The 18912-nt window shown below is 38.0% G+C and overlaps 1 long non-coding RNA gene across 1 annotated transcript in view; it reads right to left on the bottom strand.

Annotated features, from left to right (window-relative positions):
* Positions 1 to 18912, bottom strand: part of LOC143648579 (uncharacterized) — a 52754-nt gene that overhangs the window by 21850 nt on the left and 11992 nt on the right. The gene's annotated exons all lie outside the window — the stretch shown is intronic.

Below are 18912 nucleotides of genomic sequence, written 5' to 3'. Positions count from 1 at the left end.
ACCCTGCAACATGTTTAGGTCTCCTCTACTATTTCAATGGCATGTTTAATCTATCAAAATGTTATATACTCCCATCCTATACTCTCCTACTTATTGCTGCCTTGTAAGGAAAATTTCAAAAGACTTTGATATGAGCAAAAAAATATCCCTATGCCCTCTCTATGTACTTTTCCAGTGTACCTCTGAGTTTAGTTTTCTTTAAACTGTTTTACAACACTATATGTTGTAGAAAACTGATAATAATGCAAATGATTCTGGAAGATATGAAAATAAATTGTGTCCAGTGGGATACAATTCATTATTATGATGTAGATATTGAGCAAATTTGCATCTATTTATAAAACTATTCCAGCGTCTCCAGTTGTCTATTTATATCTATATCTATCTAGATGTCCTTTAACATCCTAAAATGGAGAGTGCTTCTGAAATAGCAGAATAGCATTTTCAAAAATCTGCTTCTACATAAAAGCAATGGACAATGGAAAAAATTATAAAAACTAACTTTTTCATTATTCTGGAAAATAACAAAAGGATTGAAAAATTTGAAGGAATTTTTATTCAAGAAAAATAGCTGAAACCTGATAAGAATAGTGAACTGCTTTGTGACATTTTAACTTGCTTTAATCCCATGCCCTTCTCCCCACTTGTGTGGTAGCCTTGAAAATCAACTCACTAGTATGGCACCTTTGAAAAAGAGCAGCTTAGTAGCCACTGGACATATCAGGATGGTTTTGGAGCTTCCCCCAAATTCCCAAATTTTAAAATTTGACATGTCTGGCAATTCACTGAAAAGTTACATGCTCAGGGATTTGTTTTTATTTGACCTGACTCAAAACATGCCCTGTGAAAACAGCCCTATTTATAAGGCATTTGTTGGAAAAAAAAAAAACAGTAGAAAATGTTTAACATTGACTGAGACAGTGTTATCAAAAGGATGACCAAAAGAAACTAAAAAAGAAAAACTAAGGAAAGAGATATTTATAAGGGGTTTTGAAAAACTCTGCCATATTCCTAGGAATTGAGGAGGCTACGCATGGTTGCAGGCCTGTAGGCAGTACCAGAAAACACCTAAGACAAAATTAACTTCTCTCTTCTGGCTGGCCTTGAGGCTCAGAACAAGCTGAAAGTGAAGACTAAGACTTTCTTAGCCTTCAGTGGCATTGAGTTTTAAACTGCCCGCAGGAACATTGGAGATATGCCTGATATACACATAGAACCTCTCAGCAAGGATTGGGAACTTACTGGTTCAAAGCATTTAAGGAAATATTTTCCAATCATTAGCTGACCACTAAAATAATCAAGTAGAGACCCCAGTGGTTGCACATGACAGATAATATAAACTTCCTATAATTAATGCAGCGAAGTGAGTCAGCAAACAAACAGCTGCAACAATAACAAAACAAAACAAAAGTAGCAACACCAACAAACCCTGAGAAGGGAGGCAAAGCTGATTACCAGATTACATTATATTATTTTAAATGTCCCAGTTTCAAACTGAAAATTATAAGGCGCACAAATAAATAAGAACCCATGGCCCACCCAAAGACAAAAAGCAGTTGACACGCCATGAGGAAAGCCCATACTTTGTATTTACTAAACAAAGACTTTAAATCACCTAATCAACCAAAGAAAATCATGTCTAAAGAATTGAATGTAAGTACCAGAATGTCTCCACTAAATAGAGAAAATGAATAAAGACATAGCAATATATAAAAATTATATATAGAGAGAAAATCCGGAGTAAAAAAAGTACAATAACTGAAATAAAAAAATTATTAGAGAGTATTATTAACAAATTCGAACTGGCAGGAGAAAGAATTAGCAGAACTGAAGCTAGATCAGTTGAGATTAACCAATGAGAACAGAAAGAAAAAATGAAAAAAACTAACGAACCTCAAAGACCTGTGGGATACTATAAAGGTACCAACACATGCATAATGAGAGCCCTAGATGCGAGGAGAGAGATAAAAGGACAGAAAGACTATTTGAGGACATAATGACTGAAAACTTCCCATATCAGATGAATCTGCACATTAATCTGCACATTTAAGATTCTCAATAAATTCCAAGTACCATAAACTATATCAAGACACATTATAATTAAACTGTCAGAAAACAAAGAAAAAGAAAGAATCTTGAATGAAGGAAGAGAGAAGTGGTTCTTTACATACACATGATCTTCAATAAGATTAACATCTGATATCACATCAGAAATCATAGAGGCTAGAGGACAGTGGAATGACATATTCATAGAGTTGAAAGAAAAAATCTGCCAATCCAGTACTCTACATTTGGCAAAACTATCTTTCATGAAGAAGAAATCAAGAAATTCCAAGATAAACAAAGCCTGGGATAATTGTTTGCTATTAGAGTTCTACAAGAAATGCAAAAGAAAGTAATTTAAGCTGAAAATGGCAGGACAGTAGACAGCAGTCTTAATCTATTAACCTGCATTACCATGTGTTCAGTTTCCTAGGCTGCTCAAAGCAAATATTATTAAATGGGTTGGCTTTAAACAATGGGAATGTATTACCTTACAAACTTACAGCTTTGAGCCTGTAAAAATATCTAAATCAAGGTATCAATAATGCAGTGCCTTCTTCCTGAAGACCACCCAGTGATCCTTGGCTCATCTGTTACATGGCAAGGCACATGGCATCTGTTGTTGTCTCCCTTCTTTTCTAGGTTTCATTTCTTTCATATTCTTGCTTTCAAGGCTTTCTCACACAGTCTCTGTATTCATCCCGTTTATAAAGGACTCCAGTAAGAAGATTAAGACCCATCCTGATTGAGATGGGCCACACACTAATTGAAGTAACCTCATCAAAAGATCCTACATATAAGTCTACATCCACAGTAATGGATCAAAATTAAGAGCATGTCTTTCTGGGATACATGGAGCTTCAAACCATCACACCAGCAAGTTACAGAGATAAATTTTTAAAAAAGTGAAATATATTTTTGTTTATAGTTTTTTTCTATTTGATTTAAAAGGTAACTGCATAAAACAATAATTATAAAACTGTTGAGGGGCTTGAAATGTATCAAGATATAATTTGTAAGACAATAATAGGACAACAGAGGAAAGACAAAACAGAGCTATTTCAGCCCAGATTTTTGTACCCTATTGAAATTAACCATTGAATTAACAAATGGAATTGTTTCAAGATAAGATGTTAATTGTAATTCCCAAGGCAACCACTAAAAATAAAAAGCAACACAAACAACAAGGAAATTAAAATAGTATACTAGAAGAAGGCAGTAGTGGAGAATTAGAGGGGGAAAAAAGGTATAAGATATATACGTGGATGGTTTGGTTCATGTGTCAACTTGGCCAGGCGATGGTGCCCAGTTATCTGTCAAGCAAGCACTGGACTATCTGTTACTGTGAGGACATTTTGTGGATTTAAATCATGAGCACATTGGTTGTATCCATGGCTGATTACAGCTGCATTTGGCTAAGAGTAGTGAAACTTAATCTAATTACCCAAAGGCTCTAAAGGAGAATACAGAAGAGAGAATCTCTTTCTCTTTGATTCAGCCAGTCAGCTTCTCCTGGGAGTTCCTTGAAGACCTTCACCAAAGTTGCCAGCTTATGGCCTGTCCTGCAGATTTTGGACTCTTCCATCCCTAGGGTTGCATGAGACACTTTTATAAATCTCCTATTTATAGGTATCTCTTGTTGGTTCTGTTTCCCTGAGGACCCTGACTAATACAGCTTGGTACCAGGAGTGGTTCTTGAGAAACAGAATCCTAAAATGTGTTTTTATAATTGGTTTCTACTCTGATTAGATTCAAAGGTGCTAATGACTCCATTTACAATAATAAAGATAGCACTGGCAGTCCATGGCATGAATTAGCAATAGAGGCACACAAAATATCTCCATTTGATTTTGCTAATTGTACATTGATATAAGGCAAGGCTCTGGATGACAGTATTTTTGACACTTTAACAGAGTTTTGTGGAGTTAAAAGGTATAATGATATTGGTTGGTTGTTCTTAGCTATGCCAGATACAGTTATGAGGGAAAGAGATGAATTGAAGACATCAAATTTGCAGCTTAGGCACTGCATGAAAGATGTAAAAGTTTCTATGTGTACACTGAAGGAAAACCTTATTTTCTGTGGCTGCAGATGTGAGATCTCTGAAAAACCCTTAGGTTCTCATCGTTTGAGTAGCAGATTTCAGTAAACTGAAATCTCAACCTTGCAGGGTGTCTGCTTTTAAAGCAAGTGCATTGATCAGAAAGGAGTGGGATACTGAAAATTGGGATGGAGACATATGGATTGATGTCAATGGGGACATGGAAACTCAAGATTCTGCTGAGTCTTTCCTAGATAAAGCTGTAATGGTCTGTCCTGAAGAAGCAGCCATCCAATCTCCAGACTGCCTTGAGGAGACAGATACCAGACAATGCCCAGGCATCCTTGAGGAAACAGCTTGCTGGCCTCTGACAGTCCTAAGGAGTATGCCATCAACATCCACCTGAAGAGAGCAGCCCTTCAGTGCATGCCAAACCTATAACCATCTCTCCTGGGAAAACAGCCCTCACTCTTCTGCCTGGAGAGATTAATCCTGTTTCACCAAATGAAGCTACAAGGAAATGCCCTAAAGTAATTGACTTGAAAGACACTTCTAATTCTTTCCATGACCCACCCCCACCTCCTTTTTTCTCCCAGGCCTACAACTAGACTAAAGTTCCAACAGGCCCCAAAAGGTGAAGTACACAGCGTGACCCATGAGGAGGTACGCTATACCACCAAAGAACAGCATGAGTTTTCCGATATATATAGACAGAGATCAGGAGAATATGTGTGGAAATTGATATTATGGGTGTGGGATAACAGTGGAAGGAATATAAAGTTGGACCAAGCTGAATTTATTGATATGGGCCCACTAAGCAAAGATTCTGCATTCAATGTTGTAGCTTGAGGGGTTAGAAAGGGCATTAACAGTTTGGGTGGCTGGCTGAAAAATGGATCAAAAGGTGGCTGACATTATCTGAGGTTGAAATGCCAGAACTGCCCTGGTATAATGTAGATGGGGGGGATACAAATGCTTAAATAGGTTGGAATGTCACAGTAGCTTTATCATGGGAGACATGCTCACACAGCCCCAGGAATGTCCAGAGGATACACCTTTTATCAGACCTGTGAGGAATAAATCTATGAGACTAGCACTATCATCCTTTAGTATTAGTATAGTGATACTAATTATTATTAATATTGTAATACTAATACTACTAGTATTGGGAATTAATACTAATGGTATGCTATTAGTATTAGAACTAATTAGTATTGGAACTAATACTAATGTGCAGGTCCTAAAGGCACAAGTAAGTTATATGAGAAAGTGGCCCAAATGTCCATGGCCCCCACTCCTGCCACATTACCTTCTCTTTCACAGTCCAGAGCTATGGTCTCTTGGGGAGTTCCTTACAGTCAGTTGACCAAGGAAGAAAAAACTCAGGCCTGGTTTACAGATGATTTTGCATGATATGCAGGTACCACCAGAAGTGGACAGCTGCAGCACTGCAGCCCTTTTCTGGGATATCCCTGAAGGACAGTGGTGAGAGTAAATCCTCCCAGTGGGTAGAATTTTGAGCAGCACACCTGATTGCTCAGTTTGCTTGGAAGGAGAACTAGGAGGAAGTGCATTAGTATACTGACTCATGGGCTGTTACTAATGGTTTGGCTGAGCGGTCAGGGACTTGGAAGGAGCATGATTAGAAGATTGTGACAAAGAGGTCTGGGCAAGAGGTATTTGGATAGACCGTTATGAGTGGGCAAGAAACATGAAGTTATTTGTGTCCCATGTGAATGTACACAGAGAGTGTCTTTGGCAGAGGAAGGTTTTAATAATCAAGTAGATAAGATGATCCAGCCTGTAGATACCAGTCAGCCTCTTTCCCCAGCCGCTCATGTCACTATCCAATGGGCTCATGAACAACGAAGTCATGGTTGTAGGGATGGACATTATGCATGGGCTCAGCAACATGGACTTCCACTCAACAAGGCCAACTTTGAGAGGATGAATTTTATAGTGTGTGAATTATATATCAATAAAACAATTATTTAAAAAGACAAACTTAAAAAGATGCAGCCTCCTTCTTCACAGCCCTCAACTTGGTTATTTTAAGCTAGATTTTCTTTCCATGATAGCCACTGAGCTGCAGTTAAAAACAACTATAGTAACATATATTGCAAAATCTCTAAAGCTTCAGTTTCTTGAAATCATATCAATCTAGTCACTGAAAAACTATATGTACATATATAAGAATCAAAGTTTGTATTTTGAAGGAAACTTTAAGATCATTTTCCAAATCATCCCTTCCCTTACTATAAAATTAGAAAACTAAGTGTTACCCAGGTAGAACTATATACTGAGGCCAAAGGCAAGCCATGGTACCATGGTGCATGTCATACATATGAGTAAAATAAATAAATGCCCCACATGCTCGGGTTCTTTTACATATAGGACAAAGAGCTTGCTAAATAAGTAATAAGTAAACACAGTGTGCAAGGCTGCCCTATTTCTAAAGGCTAAACCAAGAATGACCTCAGATAAATAGCCTCATCCCTCTCTCCTGCACCCACTGCCAAGCCAGGCCCCACTTTCCTAGATGGTGGGGCTTTAGAACACCTTTCATTGTGTTCCTTCCCAAGACCGACCCCTTCCACTATCCCATATTTCCCCCTGCCTCTCCCCTCCTTTCCCCATCCCTAGTATGCTGGAGTGAAACTGTCATGTACCCCAGAAAATCCATGTTCTTTAATCCTCATTCAATACTGCTGGTTGGGATCTTTTTTATTGTTTCCATAGAGATGTGATTCACCCAATTGTGGGTGGTAATCAAAAGTTACCTTTTGGAGATACATTCATGGAGATGTATCTCCACCCATTCATGGTGGGGTTGCTTACTGGAGTCTTTTAAGAGAGAGCCATTTTGGAAAAAGCTTTGGTGCCAACAGAGCCTGCACACCAGAGATCTTTGTAGATGCATAAGGAAAACACCCCCGGTGAAGCCTTCTGAAATGAGAAGAGAAAGCTAGCTGATATCACCAGGTGCCTTCCCAGCTGAGAGAGGTGTCCACAAGCCAGAGACCTCAATAGGGACCAGCCACTTGCCATTCCAGCTGAACAGAGGTTTTCCAGATGTTATCAGCATTTTTTTTTTTTTTTAACATGGGCAGGCACCGGGAAGCGAACCCGGGTCCTTGGGCATGGCAGGCAAGCACTCTTACCTGCTGAGCCACCGTGGCCCGCCCTATCAGCCTTTCTTGAATGAAGGTAACCTCTTATTGATGCCTTAATTGGGTTATTTTCATGGCCTTAGAACTGTAAAATTGCAACTTAATAAATCCCCTTTTAAAAAGTCATTCCTTTTCTGGTATATTATTTTGGCAGCTTTAACAAACTAAAACACCTAGTGTCAGAGAAGAAATGGTCAGGTGCCCCAAATCACCTAAGGCCCCCACAACAGGATTCAGCATCTTCCTGTCCCCCTTTCTTGCCCCCTCTCTATGGCTGGTGTCTTCATCTCTAGGAAAAGTCCCATTCCCGTGGCTAGAGGGATGTCTTCCACCAGCTGTTCAAACCACAGTTGTATGATGGGGAAGACTGTCTGAGGTAGTCAATATCACATGTGGAGATGGCTTGACCTCTGTGCTAGATTGAGTTATGTACCCCAGGAAAAAATTGTTCTTAATCTTAGTCCATTTCTTCTGGTGTAACCCATTATAAATAAGGCCTTTTGAAGATGTTATTATCAAAGTGTGGCCAACTGAACCAGGATAGGTATCTGTGCTGGTCTGAATCTGTGGTGGACCCCAGAAAAGCCATGCCCCTTAATCCTCATTCAATATTGCTGGGTGGGAGCATTTTGATTGTTTCCATGAAGATATGACCCACCCAATTGTGGGTGGTAACTTTTGATTTCCATGGAGGTGTGTCTCCACCCACTGAAGGTGGAGTTGCTTACTGGAATCCTTTGAAAGAGGAAACATTTTGGAGAGAGTCCCTTTTGGTAGAGCCACAAGAAAGCCAGCAGATGCTGCCATGTTTGCCACGTGGCCTTGCAGCTGAGAGAGAAAAATTGAACGTCGTCGGCCTTCTTGAACCAAGGTATCTTTCCCCAGATGCCTTAAATTGTACATTTCTATAGATTTGTTTCAATTGGGACATTTTCCTGGCCCTAGCACTGTAAACTAGCAACTTATTAAAAGTCATTCTATTTCTGGTATATTGCATTCTGGCAGCTAGCAAGCTAGAACAGTATCAATCCTATTATTGGAGGACTTATAGAGAAGGCCACAGAGAAAAACAAAAACACAGGGAAACAGAAAGCTGGAAGTCAACAGAATCCAGAAGAGAAAGGAGAGAACATCACCATGTGATGCAGAAAAAAGCTAAGGAACCCCAAGGAGTGCCCACTGGCCAGAAGCTACCCACCCAGGGTGGAAGCAAGTGTTCTAGTCTCTGAAATCACGAGCCAATAAATTCCTGTTGTTAAACCAACCCATTGCATGGTATTTGTCTTAGCAGCTGGGAAACTAAGACAGCTTCCAAGACAGCCATCAAATGCTGTGCTGGTGGTAGGATGTGCTTGGGCACCAGAGGATAGCTAAGAAATTGAAACTGCATTCCCACTTCCAAACAACCAGCTTGGAAATGAATGTTTGGATCAGGATCTGTTCTTCTGTCTGTCAAAAAAAATTTTTTTTGCATCTGGCTTTCTTTCTGCTGTTTTTAATCCAATTGATGCGACATTCCTACAGAAAAACACTGAATGTGTGTTCTGAAAACAGCTCCTGTAACCCAGGAACTTGGCTGGAGAGAGAGACGACACAGTACAGAAGGAAGATTGAGTAGGGGTTTTCCTGGGGATGTGGCAATGGTAATGACTCGTACAACTTCCTTGTCCTAACCCTTTCCATTAGTGGGGTGAAGAAAGTCAGGCCTGGAGGAAGCCATCTTTTATTTAGAGGTGCCCTTGATGCAGTGATTGCTTTTTTTTCATAGGCAGGCACCGGGAAATGAACCCAGGTCCTCTGGCATGGGAGGCAAGCATTCTTGCCTGCTGAGCCACCATGGCCTGCCCAGTGATTGCTTTCTGATTTCCTTTTTTGCCACAAAGCAAAACTGGTAAATAAAGAAATGCAGAGAGTAGCCATGTGAGTTCAGAACTGTAACTATAGGACAAAAAGAAAGATTTATCTGTAAAATAAACCAAATGCAGTATATATACTAAAATTAGTTCCCTTGTGTATGTTAAAAAAAAAAAGTCAAATAGTATATATCTTTTTTGTGCTGTCAGGTACTAAATTAATCTTTAAACATACAAAGCAGATAAAGAGAACAAGGACAAAGAAGAAAAGAGGCAAGAATTGAGTCCACAGAAGAGGATAAGGGTGAACATAAATTAGTTTTCCTAGGTAGGTAGATACTATCTCAGGTCCCCAAATAGTGTTTGTTTTGTAATTTCATTGCATTACGCTGTCAGAAGTTTTCTTTCTAAATGGCCAGAAGTCAAGAGTTAACAGACCCTAAATCTGTCTGTGAAAGCAAACACTCAAATCCTTTTCAAGGCTCTCCACTCATGGTTAACTGAGGTTTTTTTAACTTGAGAGATTTTTCAAAGCATTGCACAGAGATTAAACGTCAGCAATTATATTAAGCTCTCCATAACTCAAAACTGAGGGGAAAGAAGTCAAGTTGTTGAGGGAACAGGAGCCAACAGATGATGACTGTTTAGTTAACCAAACTATGCTGCTTTTAAAACATTACAATTCAGAATTGTTCAATGAGAGTTATTTGGTTAAAATTTCTTTTCCTTTATTAAAAAGGGACAGGGTAAGAAAGGCATAAATTGCTATTCCATAAAGTAAGATAATTATACCCATTGCACTGGTGCTATGAAAATTACATTTAAAATATTATAGGAAAAACACCCAGCCCAGTATCTAGCACATGTAAGAGATCAATAAATATTGGCTGTCAGATTTTATTATAACTATTGTTATCATTGTATTATCATAGAGGCAGTTCTGTGAGTTACAGCGAGATTGTTGGTAGCTGGACAACTAATCCAAAGTATCTGGAGTGCTTATATTTATGTCATGGAATATGTACAGAAAAATAGGATATTTCAGTTTTTAAGACAAATAATGGTTAATTAATGCCAGATCCTCAAAAAGACCCTTGATTTTTATGCTTTTTATACAAAATGAATTGTAAATATTTCAAAATTCCTATATATGACTGTTTTTTCCACAGCAACTAACTTTATTCATTAATTAATTCCTGGATCTTGATTATCATTACAAAGACGTCAAATGCCCTTTAAGGATGCTTTTGTAAGAAGGGAAGAATAAGTAAGGAAAAAATGTGAAAGACTTTGAAATTTACTGGATGTCCTGTCTAGCTCATCCATCTGGGTTATATATAGCCTTTATTTGCCTCTAACTATACTCTTTTCACAACCCTCTAGAAATAGAAGTTAACCTGGAGAAAATTAAAAATGCAAATAATCCCCAGCAAGAAAAATGCAAATCGTGTCCATGTAGATATTGAGCAATTTTGCCAGTTTTGTATCAGTTTGTAAGTTCATTTTGCATTCCTTATTTGATTATAAATTGGGGTTCTATTTTAAATTTGTCATAGTAGCTAAAATTTTTCTAATTATCAGTACGTGCTCACTTTATAAGCTATGAAAGCCATGATTTAATCCTCATTTAAAATTCATCCTTTAGTAAATATAAGCATTAACTTTTATGATTTACTGAGGAATAGATCTGAAATTCAAACATGTTACCTTCTGGGGTGTTTTGAAGCTGTATGTACCCTCAGAGAAACATGTTCTTAAGCCTATTCCATTCCCATGGGGGTGAACCCATTGTAAGTAGGAACGTTTGGAGGGGGTACTTCTGTGAAGGTGTGGCCCACCTCAATCAGAATAGGTCTTAATCCAATTACTGGAGTCCTTTATAAGTGGGGAATGAAAGTCACACAGAGAGAAAGCCATAAGAAACAAGAAGCTGATTAACAGGACCCGAAGAGAAGGAAGAGACTAGGAGATGCCACCATGTGCCTTGCCACGTGACAAGTAAGGACAAAGGATCACCAGCAGCCATCCCAAGAACTCCACAGTCTTCAGGGAAAAAGCATCACTTTGATGATGCCTTGATTCGGACTTTTTCACAGCCTCAAAACTTAAGCAAATAAATTCCCATTTTTTAACCCAAACCATGTTATCATATTTGCTTGTGCAGGCTAGGAAATGAAAACACTTTCCTTCACAGGTTTTCTCCCCAAGGCCAGAATCACATCTTTCTTTCCGTGCCTAATGGATAGTCATTGTCAGAAAATCAGTTAGTCAAAGATGGCTGCATAAGCTTGCTGAGTGAAGACAGTGCCCTGGGCATTTTTGAATGGCTTTTTTTACATAAGGTAAAACTACAAAACATCTAAGGCAACATACAAATAATTGCTGAGAGAAAATAGGCAAGCATTAACCAAAGGGTAAGGTCCTTCTAGAAAGCTTTCTAGAGAGAGGCTATAGAAGCTAGGTCTGGATTGAAAGGGCAGGAATATTGGCTCACTTTATAAGGGCAAATTCAAGACAACTTCTTTGATGTTTTCAATTTAAATGTGTGTAATGTACTTTAAGAAATCAAAGCATTGTAAAACCATTTGTTCTTCCTTTTTTCATTAAAGTTGTATTTTAAAATTATATGAACAGAAATGTTTCAGTTTTTCTCTAGGGAGTATGCTGCTAAAGTCCTTCTTTTACTTACTTTAATCTTACATAATAACAAAATTGAATATTTTACAACTATAATACCATTTCAATTATGTAAGTAACATTTTACATGATTGAAATAATTTTGTGGGAGGAATTTTGTCAACCCAAATGTATTCAACAATTCATGCTGGTTATAGACGTATAAAGTTTAAATCACAATTCCATGTGAACGTGTAGTGTTTCTTATAATCATATAAGTAGTAAAAAATTATAAATAATAACCATTTAATGAATATGACTGATGTTAGTAGGTGTTTAATGATAAAGGGAGCAAGTATGAGAATTTAAATGTATGTCATCAATGTGAGAAATTTAATAAAAGTTTAAAGAAACCTAAGAGATTTTTAGGATGAAATACAATATTCAGTATTTTTGGCTATTAGTGCTTCTTTTACCTGTGAATATTTTACATAAATTGCCTGCTATCAACCCCATTAAAAGATGAGATAATTTTGTCATTCATCACTCAAGCATCACTTCCACTAGGAAGCATCTTGATGCCCACAAATCAGAATTAGATGCTCCTTCCTTTCGATTCCCAAAATGCATCTGCCGTAGGTGTGCAATAATTTTTAGTTACCTATGGATCTGTATCTGTAGGAGGGGTGTAATGGAAAGAATATTGATGTTGGATCAGGCCATATTTGAATTCCAAACTAATCACGTGCTAGTTGTGTGATCATAGACAAGTGACTTAAACTCTGTGAGCCTCAGCAAGTTGCACATAACAATTCTTACATTATAGTAGTCTCATAAAGATTATGAGAAATTACATATGTTGCCTCCTGGAACATAGTAGGTGCTCAACAAAGTTTATAGAAGCTTCGCCATCTTTTCCTAGATCATAAATCAGTTATTTGTATCTGTTTATCACAAATTTAATATTCCATGCATTAATCAATTCAGTTCCTACCTTTTCCAGAAATTTGGAAAAGACAAAAATTACAAATGCCATAAAAGTTAATAATATTTTGGGTGGGCCACGGTGGCTCAGCAAGCAAGAATGCTCGCCTGCCATGCCGGAGGACCCGGGTTCGATTCCCAGTGCCTGTCCACGTGAAAAAAAAAGAAAGACAATAATATTTTGAAAAGTCATCACTACTAGTACTCACTTTTTCCTTGACTTGGCTAGAGATGCTGTTTTGACACAGATGTTTGAGAAAAAGCAAGCAGTTGAGGAACTGATGACCCTCGCAAAGTGTTTCTGATGTTCATCTTCACAATTTACAGAAAGGGATTAATGTCCAAGCCTGCTTAACTATGTGAGGATGAGACATTTGCCCAGGCAAAGAGATCTGGTTTTTCTGCCTGTTTACAAAGTGTGGCCAAGGTGAAAGGGTTGGAATACTCACAGGATTAAGACTTTGGAACATATGGTGTTACTCTGCCCAATCACTTAGTTTCTTATCGCCCCCATTCATATCTTCTACTTGCTGGCCAAACCAGATTTACTCTACTCACTGAATCTGCCACCACTGAGAGGTTCTGATAACCTAAACTGCATTTCCTCATGTTTTTGTCTTCCCATCCTTTGTGAACCTATTCAGTTCCTATCTTTTCCAGAAATTCTTCCCTAAATCATCTACCTTTCTCTAATATCCATATCTGAATCCCTCAGAAAACAAGTAATCTCTTTTAGTCCATATCCCTCTCTTTTAGGGATACAAATTAAAATACAAGATGCCCAGTCAAATTTGAATTTTAATAAACAGCAAATAATTCTTTAGTAAAAGTGTGCCCCCACTATTGCATGAGACATATATATGCTATTTTGTTTTTTACCTGAAATTTGGATTTAACTGGGTGCCCTTTATTTTATTTGTTAAACCTGGAATCCCTACTGTCTCATCTTGGATTAAAGCCATAGCTTCATGCCACTTGTCTTATATTACATTAGTCACAAGTGTTAGCAGACTGTAGGCTCTGTGAGACCATGAATAGTGGCTACTTCCTTTCTGTGCCACCACAACTCACACATGACCCTTCCCTCCACTCGACTGTTAAACACCCAGCACATTGTTCCATGCATCATTAATTTTCAATAAATGTTTTAGGAGAACAGATACAGGATCTTCATTAATTCTTTTTTCTTTTTTTTTTTTTAACATGGGCAGGCACCGGGAATCGAACCCAGGTCCTCGGGCTTGGCAGGCAAGCATTCTTACCTGCTGAGCCACCATGGCCCGCCCTATTAATTCTTTTATTCCTTCTTTTATACTAAATAGTTATTCAGTGCCTGCCAGGTGCCGGATATTGACATAGGTTCATGGACAAGACACAGCCATGGTCATCAAGAAGTTCCCAGCTCATTCTGGAAAACAGGCATGTCAGAAAGCAATGTTACTCAGGAGGATAAGTTCTAAAATAGGGTGAGTTGAGAACACAGAGGAAAGTCACCAAACCCATCTTCACAGGTCGAAGGAATCTTTTAGGAGGAAATAACATCTGGACTGAGACCTAAATGATTAATAGGAGTTAGCCAGGTGATGTCAGGGAGAGAAAACATTCCAGGCAGCAAGAACAGCATGTATAAGATCTTAAAGTAAGAGAGAACATGACATTCTCACTTCGCACTATGAGTGTAGAATTCCAGGAGAGGAGGGGAGCAGTGATATGATTAGAGTAGCAATCAGAAGCCAGAAAGTATATTGCCTCATTCATCTTCATTTTCCCAGGATCTACCATAGTACTTGAAACATAGTCAGTGTCCAAGAAATGTTTAGTTAATTAATAAACTCTTTCATTTAGTTCAACCTTATTTGATCCAATGATGCCACTGTCTTTTTTTCTGATTTTTTTAATTGTGAAATATAACATATCTACAAAAAAAGCAATAAATTTCAAAGTACATTGCAGCAAGCAGTTATAGAACAGATTTAAGAGTCTGGTCACTGGGTCACTGTTCCACAATTTTGTTTTTTCCTTCTAGCTGTTCAAGAACTGCAGACTAAAAGAAATATTAATAGAATGTTTCAGTAGTCATACTCATTTGTTAACTCCTATCTTCTCTGTTATAACTCCTCCTTCTCCTTTGATCTTTCTCCCAAACGTTAGGGGTATTTGTGCTATGCCTATTCTAAGTTTTTCTTGTTAGAAAGGGCTGTCGATAATATGGGAAGAGAGGATGGAACTATTTGATATTCTAGAGAGGCTGGCCCCTCTGGGTTTCAGGACTTATCTGGCCTAAGACCCATCTGGAGGTTATAGGTTTCTGGAAAGTAATCATAGTGCATGGAAATTTTGTAGAATCTCAGATAGAGCCCTAGTTGTTCTTTAGGGTTAACATGAATGGTTTTGGTTGGGGGTTGGCAAACCATGGTAAGTAGCAATATCTAGCTGAAGCTCATGTAAGAGTAGCCTCCAGAATAGCCTCTAGACACTATTTGAACTCTTTTGGACACTGATACCTTATTTTACTACAGTTCCTTTCCCTCATTTGGTCAGGATGGCATTGTTGATCCCATGGTACCTGCTCCCTCCCTGCTCCTTCTCACCCCTGTACATCACATTCCACATAGAGGGGAGGGCAGGTTATACATATATAGCACAGCCTCACAAAATATGAAAATAACAATAACAGCTGTGGACTAAATGTGACTGGTGTAAGAGCTTACAATCTAGACCCCGATTTTCTCTTAGTTATTTTCTAAGAGACAATACAATATGTGTTCTTTTGTTTCTAGATTATTTTGCATCACATAATATCCTCAGGTTCATCCACCTTGTTACATGCCCCATGACGTCATTCCTTTCTGTAGCTGCACAATGTTCGATCATATGTATACATCACAGCTTGCCATTCTACTTCTCAGTGTATTCGTCAGTCACCTCCGTTCATTGAACATCACATATAATGTCCAAAGTTAACAATCCATGTCCCACATTATCCTCACTTAGTTGTATAGTCATCAACACTCTCAATTTTAGACAATTTTCATTGGTCCCAAGGGAAAAACAACTGATAAACACACCTTCACCAAACAGGAAATCAAACCTATCCTTAACTCTTGTCCTTCCCCGCTGCCCCAATTATTTACCCCTGGTACTGCTATGTTAAATATAGATCATAGCATGCATTAGCAATTTTCCCTCTATACTCTAATGTTATACACTCTTTGTAGAAGATTCATACTGTTGAAGTAATTCATGCAATAACTTATTTTATTTGTAGTGTTAATCGGTGGGACACATGGGTCTATACAACCCCTTTCAATCATGTTCACCTTCAACATGGCAATATTACTTATAGACCCACTAATGATCTGCCTTCACTTCTATACCTTCCCATACCTTAAAGTTCAGCCTCATTAGCTAACTGTTCACCCATCTCTAGCTTCTCTGTATCTCTAACTCCCCTATTTTCTCTATTATGAGCCTCTAATTTTACCTTTAGCATGGTCATAAAAATGGAGTCATACAGCATCTATCCTTCTGTGTCTGGCTTATTTCATTCAGCATTATGTCCTCAAGACTCATCCATCTTGTCATGTGCTTCAGGATATCAATTTGTCTTACTGCTACATAATAGTCCATTGTATGTATATACCACATTTTGTTTATCCACTCATCTGTTGATGGGCACTTGATTGTTTCCATCTTTTGGCAATTGTAGATAATACTGCCATGAACATTGGTGTGCAAATGCTTACTGGAGTCACTGCTTTCAGCCCTTCCAGGTATATGCCAAGTAGTGGTATTGCTGGGTCACAGGACAACTTGATATTTAGTTTTCTAAGGAAATGCCAAACTGTCTTCCGTACCAGCTGGACCATTATACGTTCCCATCAGCAGTATGTAAGTGTTCCAATTTCTCCACATCCTCTCCAAATTTGTAGTTTCCTATTTGTTTAATAACAGTTATTCTTATAGGTGTGAGGTGATATATCGTTGTAGTCTTGATCTGCATTTCCCTTATAGCTAATGAAAATGAGCATCTCTTCATGTGCTTTTTAGTTATCTGTATTTGCTCTTCAGAAAAAATGTCTATTCATATCTTTTGCCCATTTTCTAATTGGGTTGTTTGTTTATTGTTGTTGAGTTGTATGATTTTTTTTATGTATACAGGACATCAAACCTTTATCCAATACATGATTTGCAAGTATTTTCTCCCATTGAGTTGACTGCCTATTCACCTTTTTGACAAACTCTTTTGAGATACAGAAGCATTTGTGCTGGTTTGAAAGTATTATGTACCCCAGAAAAGACATGTTATAATCCTGAACCTACCTTGTGGGAGCAACTATTTCTTTTAATCCCTATTCAGCATTGTAGGTTGAAAGCATGATTAGATTATCTCCAGAGAGATGTGACTCATCCAATTGTGAGTATGACCTTTGATTAGGTAGAGACGTGACTCTACCCATTCCAAGTGCATCTAGATTAGTTTACCAGAATCCTTTGAAAGAGGAAACATTTTGGAGAGAAAAAAAAAATGACAGAAGCTACAGGGCTTACAGAAACAACAGAAGCCTCAGAGCTGACAGAAACTTCACAGCAGAGCTGACATAGAGAACAGAGACACGGATGTATGGAGATACTTGGAGCCCAGCAGACATCATAACAAAATGTTAAGAAAGCCAGAACCTGGAGAGGGCCAAGGGAAGCCAAAAGATAAAAGCCAGCCCTGGAGAAGCAAAGTGAGGAACCCCCACAGGAACAGAGGGTGAAAGCAGTGGAGCCCAAGAGCAAAGGATCAGCAGATGCCAGCTACGTGACTACCCAGCTGACAGAAGTGTTTCTGATTCATTGGCCTTTCTTAAATGAAGGTAACCTCTTATTGGTGCCTTAATTTGGACACTTCCACTTCCTTAAAACTGTAAACTTGTAACTTACTAAATTCCCCTTTTAAAAACTGTTGCAGTTCTGGTATATCTCATTTCAGCAACTTGCAAATTAACACAGTATTTGACTTTGAGGCATTCCCACTTATCTATTTTTTTTTTCTTTTGTGGCTTGTGCTTTGGGTGGAAAGTTTAAGAAGCTATTTCCTATACTAGGTCTTGAAGATGTTTCCCTATATTTTCTAGGAGTTTTATGGTACTGGCTCTTAGATTTAGGTCTTCGATCCACTTTGATTTAACTTTTGTATAGGGCGTAAGGTAAAGGTTCTCTTTCATTCTTTTCGATATTGATATCCAGTTCTTCCATGCCTATTTATTGAAAAGATTGTTTTGTCCCAGTTCATTGGATTTGTGGGCCTTGTTGAAGAATAGCTGATCATAGATTTGATAATTTATTTCTGCACTCTCGATTTGTTTTTGTTGATCAACACTTCTATCTTTGTGCCAGTACCATGCTGTTTTGACCACTGAGGTTTTATCATAAGCTTTAAAATCAGTGTTATTCCTCTGATTTCTTCTTTCTTAAGATATTTTTGGCTATTTGAGGTCTCTTTTCCTTCCAAATGAATTTGATAATTAGCTTTTCTAATTCTTCAGAATAGGCTGTTGGATTTCTGATTGGTATTCAATATATTGAATGAATCTGTAGATCAATTTGGGTAGAATTGACATCTCAACTACATTTAAGCTTCCTATCCATGAGCAGGGAATATCTTTCCACCTATTTATATATTCTTTGATTTCTTTTAGCAATGTTACATAGTTTTCTGTGTATAGGTCCTTTACAACCCTGGTTAAGCGTACTCCTATATACTTGATTCTTTTCGCTTTCAATATATTCATATCCTTGGGTCTAAGATGAGTCTTTGTAAGCCACAGATATAAATATTATTTTCCCTCTTTCTCTTTTTATCCATTAAGTTACCCTTAGTGGTATTCTTCAATTCTGTGACCTCCTGCAGACCTCCTTCTCCTTTTTTTTTTGGCCAACAGAACTCCCTTTAGTGTTTCTTGTAAAGCCATTCTCTTATGACAAATTCTCTCAGCCTTCTTCTGTCTGTGAAATTTTTTACCTCTACATCAATTTTGAAGGACAGTCTGGCTGGATATAGAATTCTTGGCTGGGAGTCTTTCTCTTCAGGGTCTTAAATATATCATACCACTGCCCTCTTTCCTTTATGGTGCCTGTTGAGTAGTCCAAACTCAGTCTTATGTAGTTTCCATTGTATATGGTGAGTTGTTTTTCTCTTGATGTTTTCAGGATCTTC

Source organism: Tamandua tetradactyla, chromosome 10 (assembly GCF_023851605.1).
Source record: "Tamandua tetradactyla isolate mTamTet1 chromosome 10, mTamTet1.pri, whole genome shotgun sequence".
Taxonomy (NCBI): Eukaryota; Metazoa; Chordata; class Mammalia; order Pilosa; family Myrmecophagidae; genus Tamandua; species Tamandua tetradactyla.
Note: the sequence above shows the minus strand (reverse complement) of the source record. Positions and strands in the feature narration are given on the sequence as shown.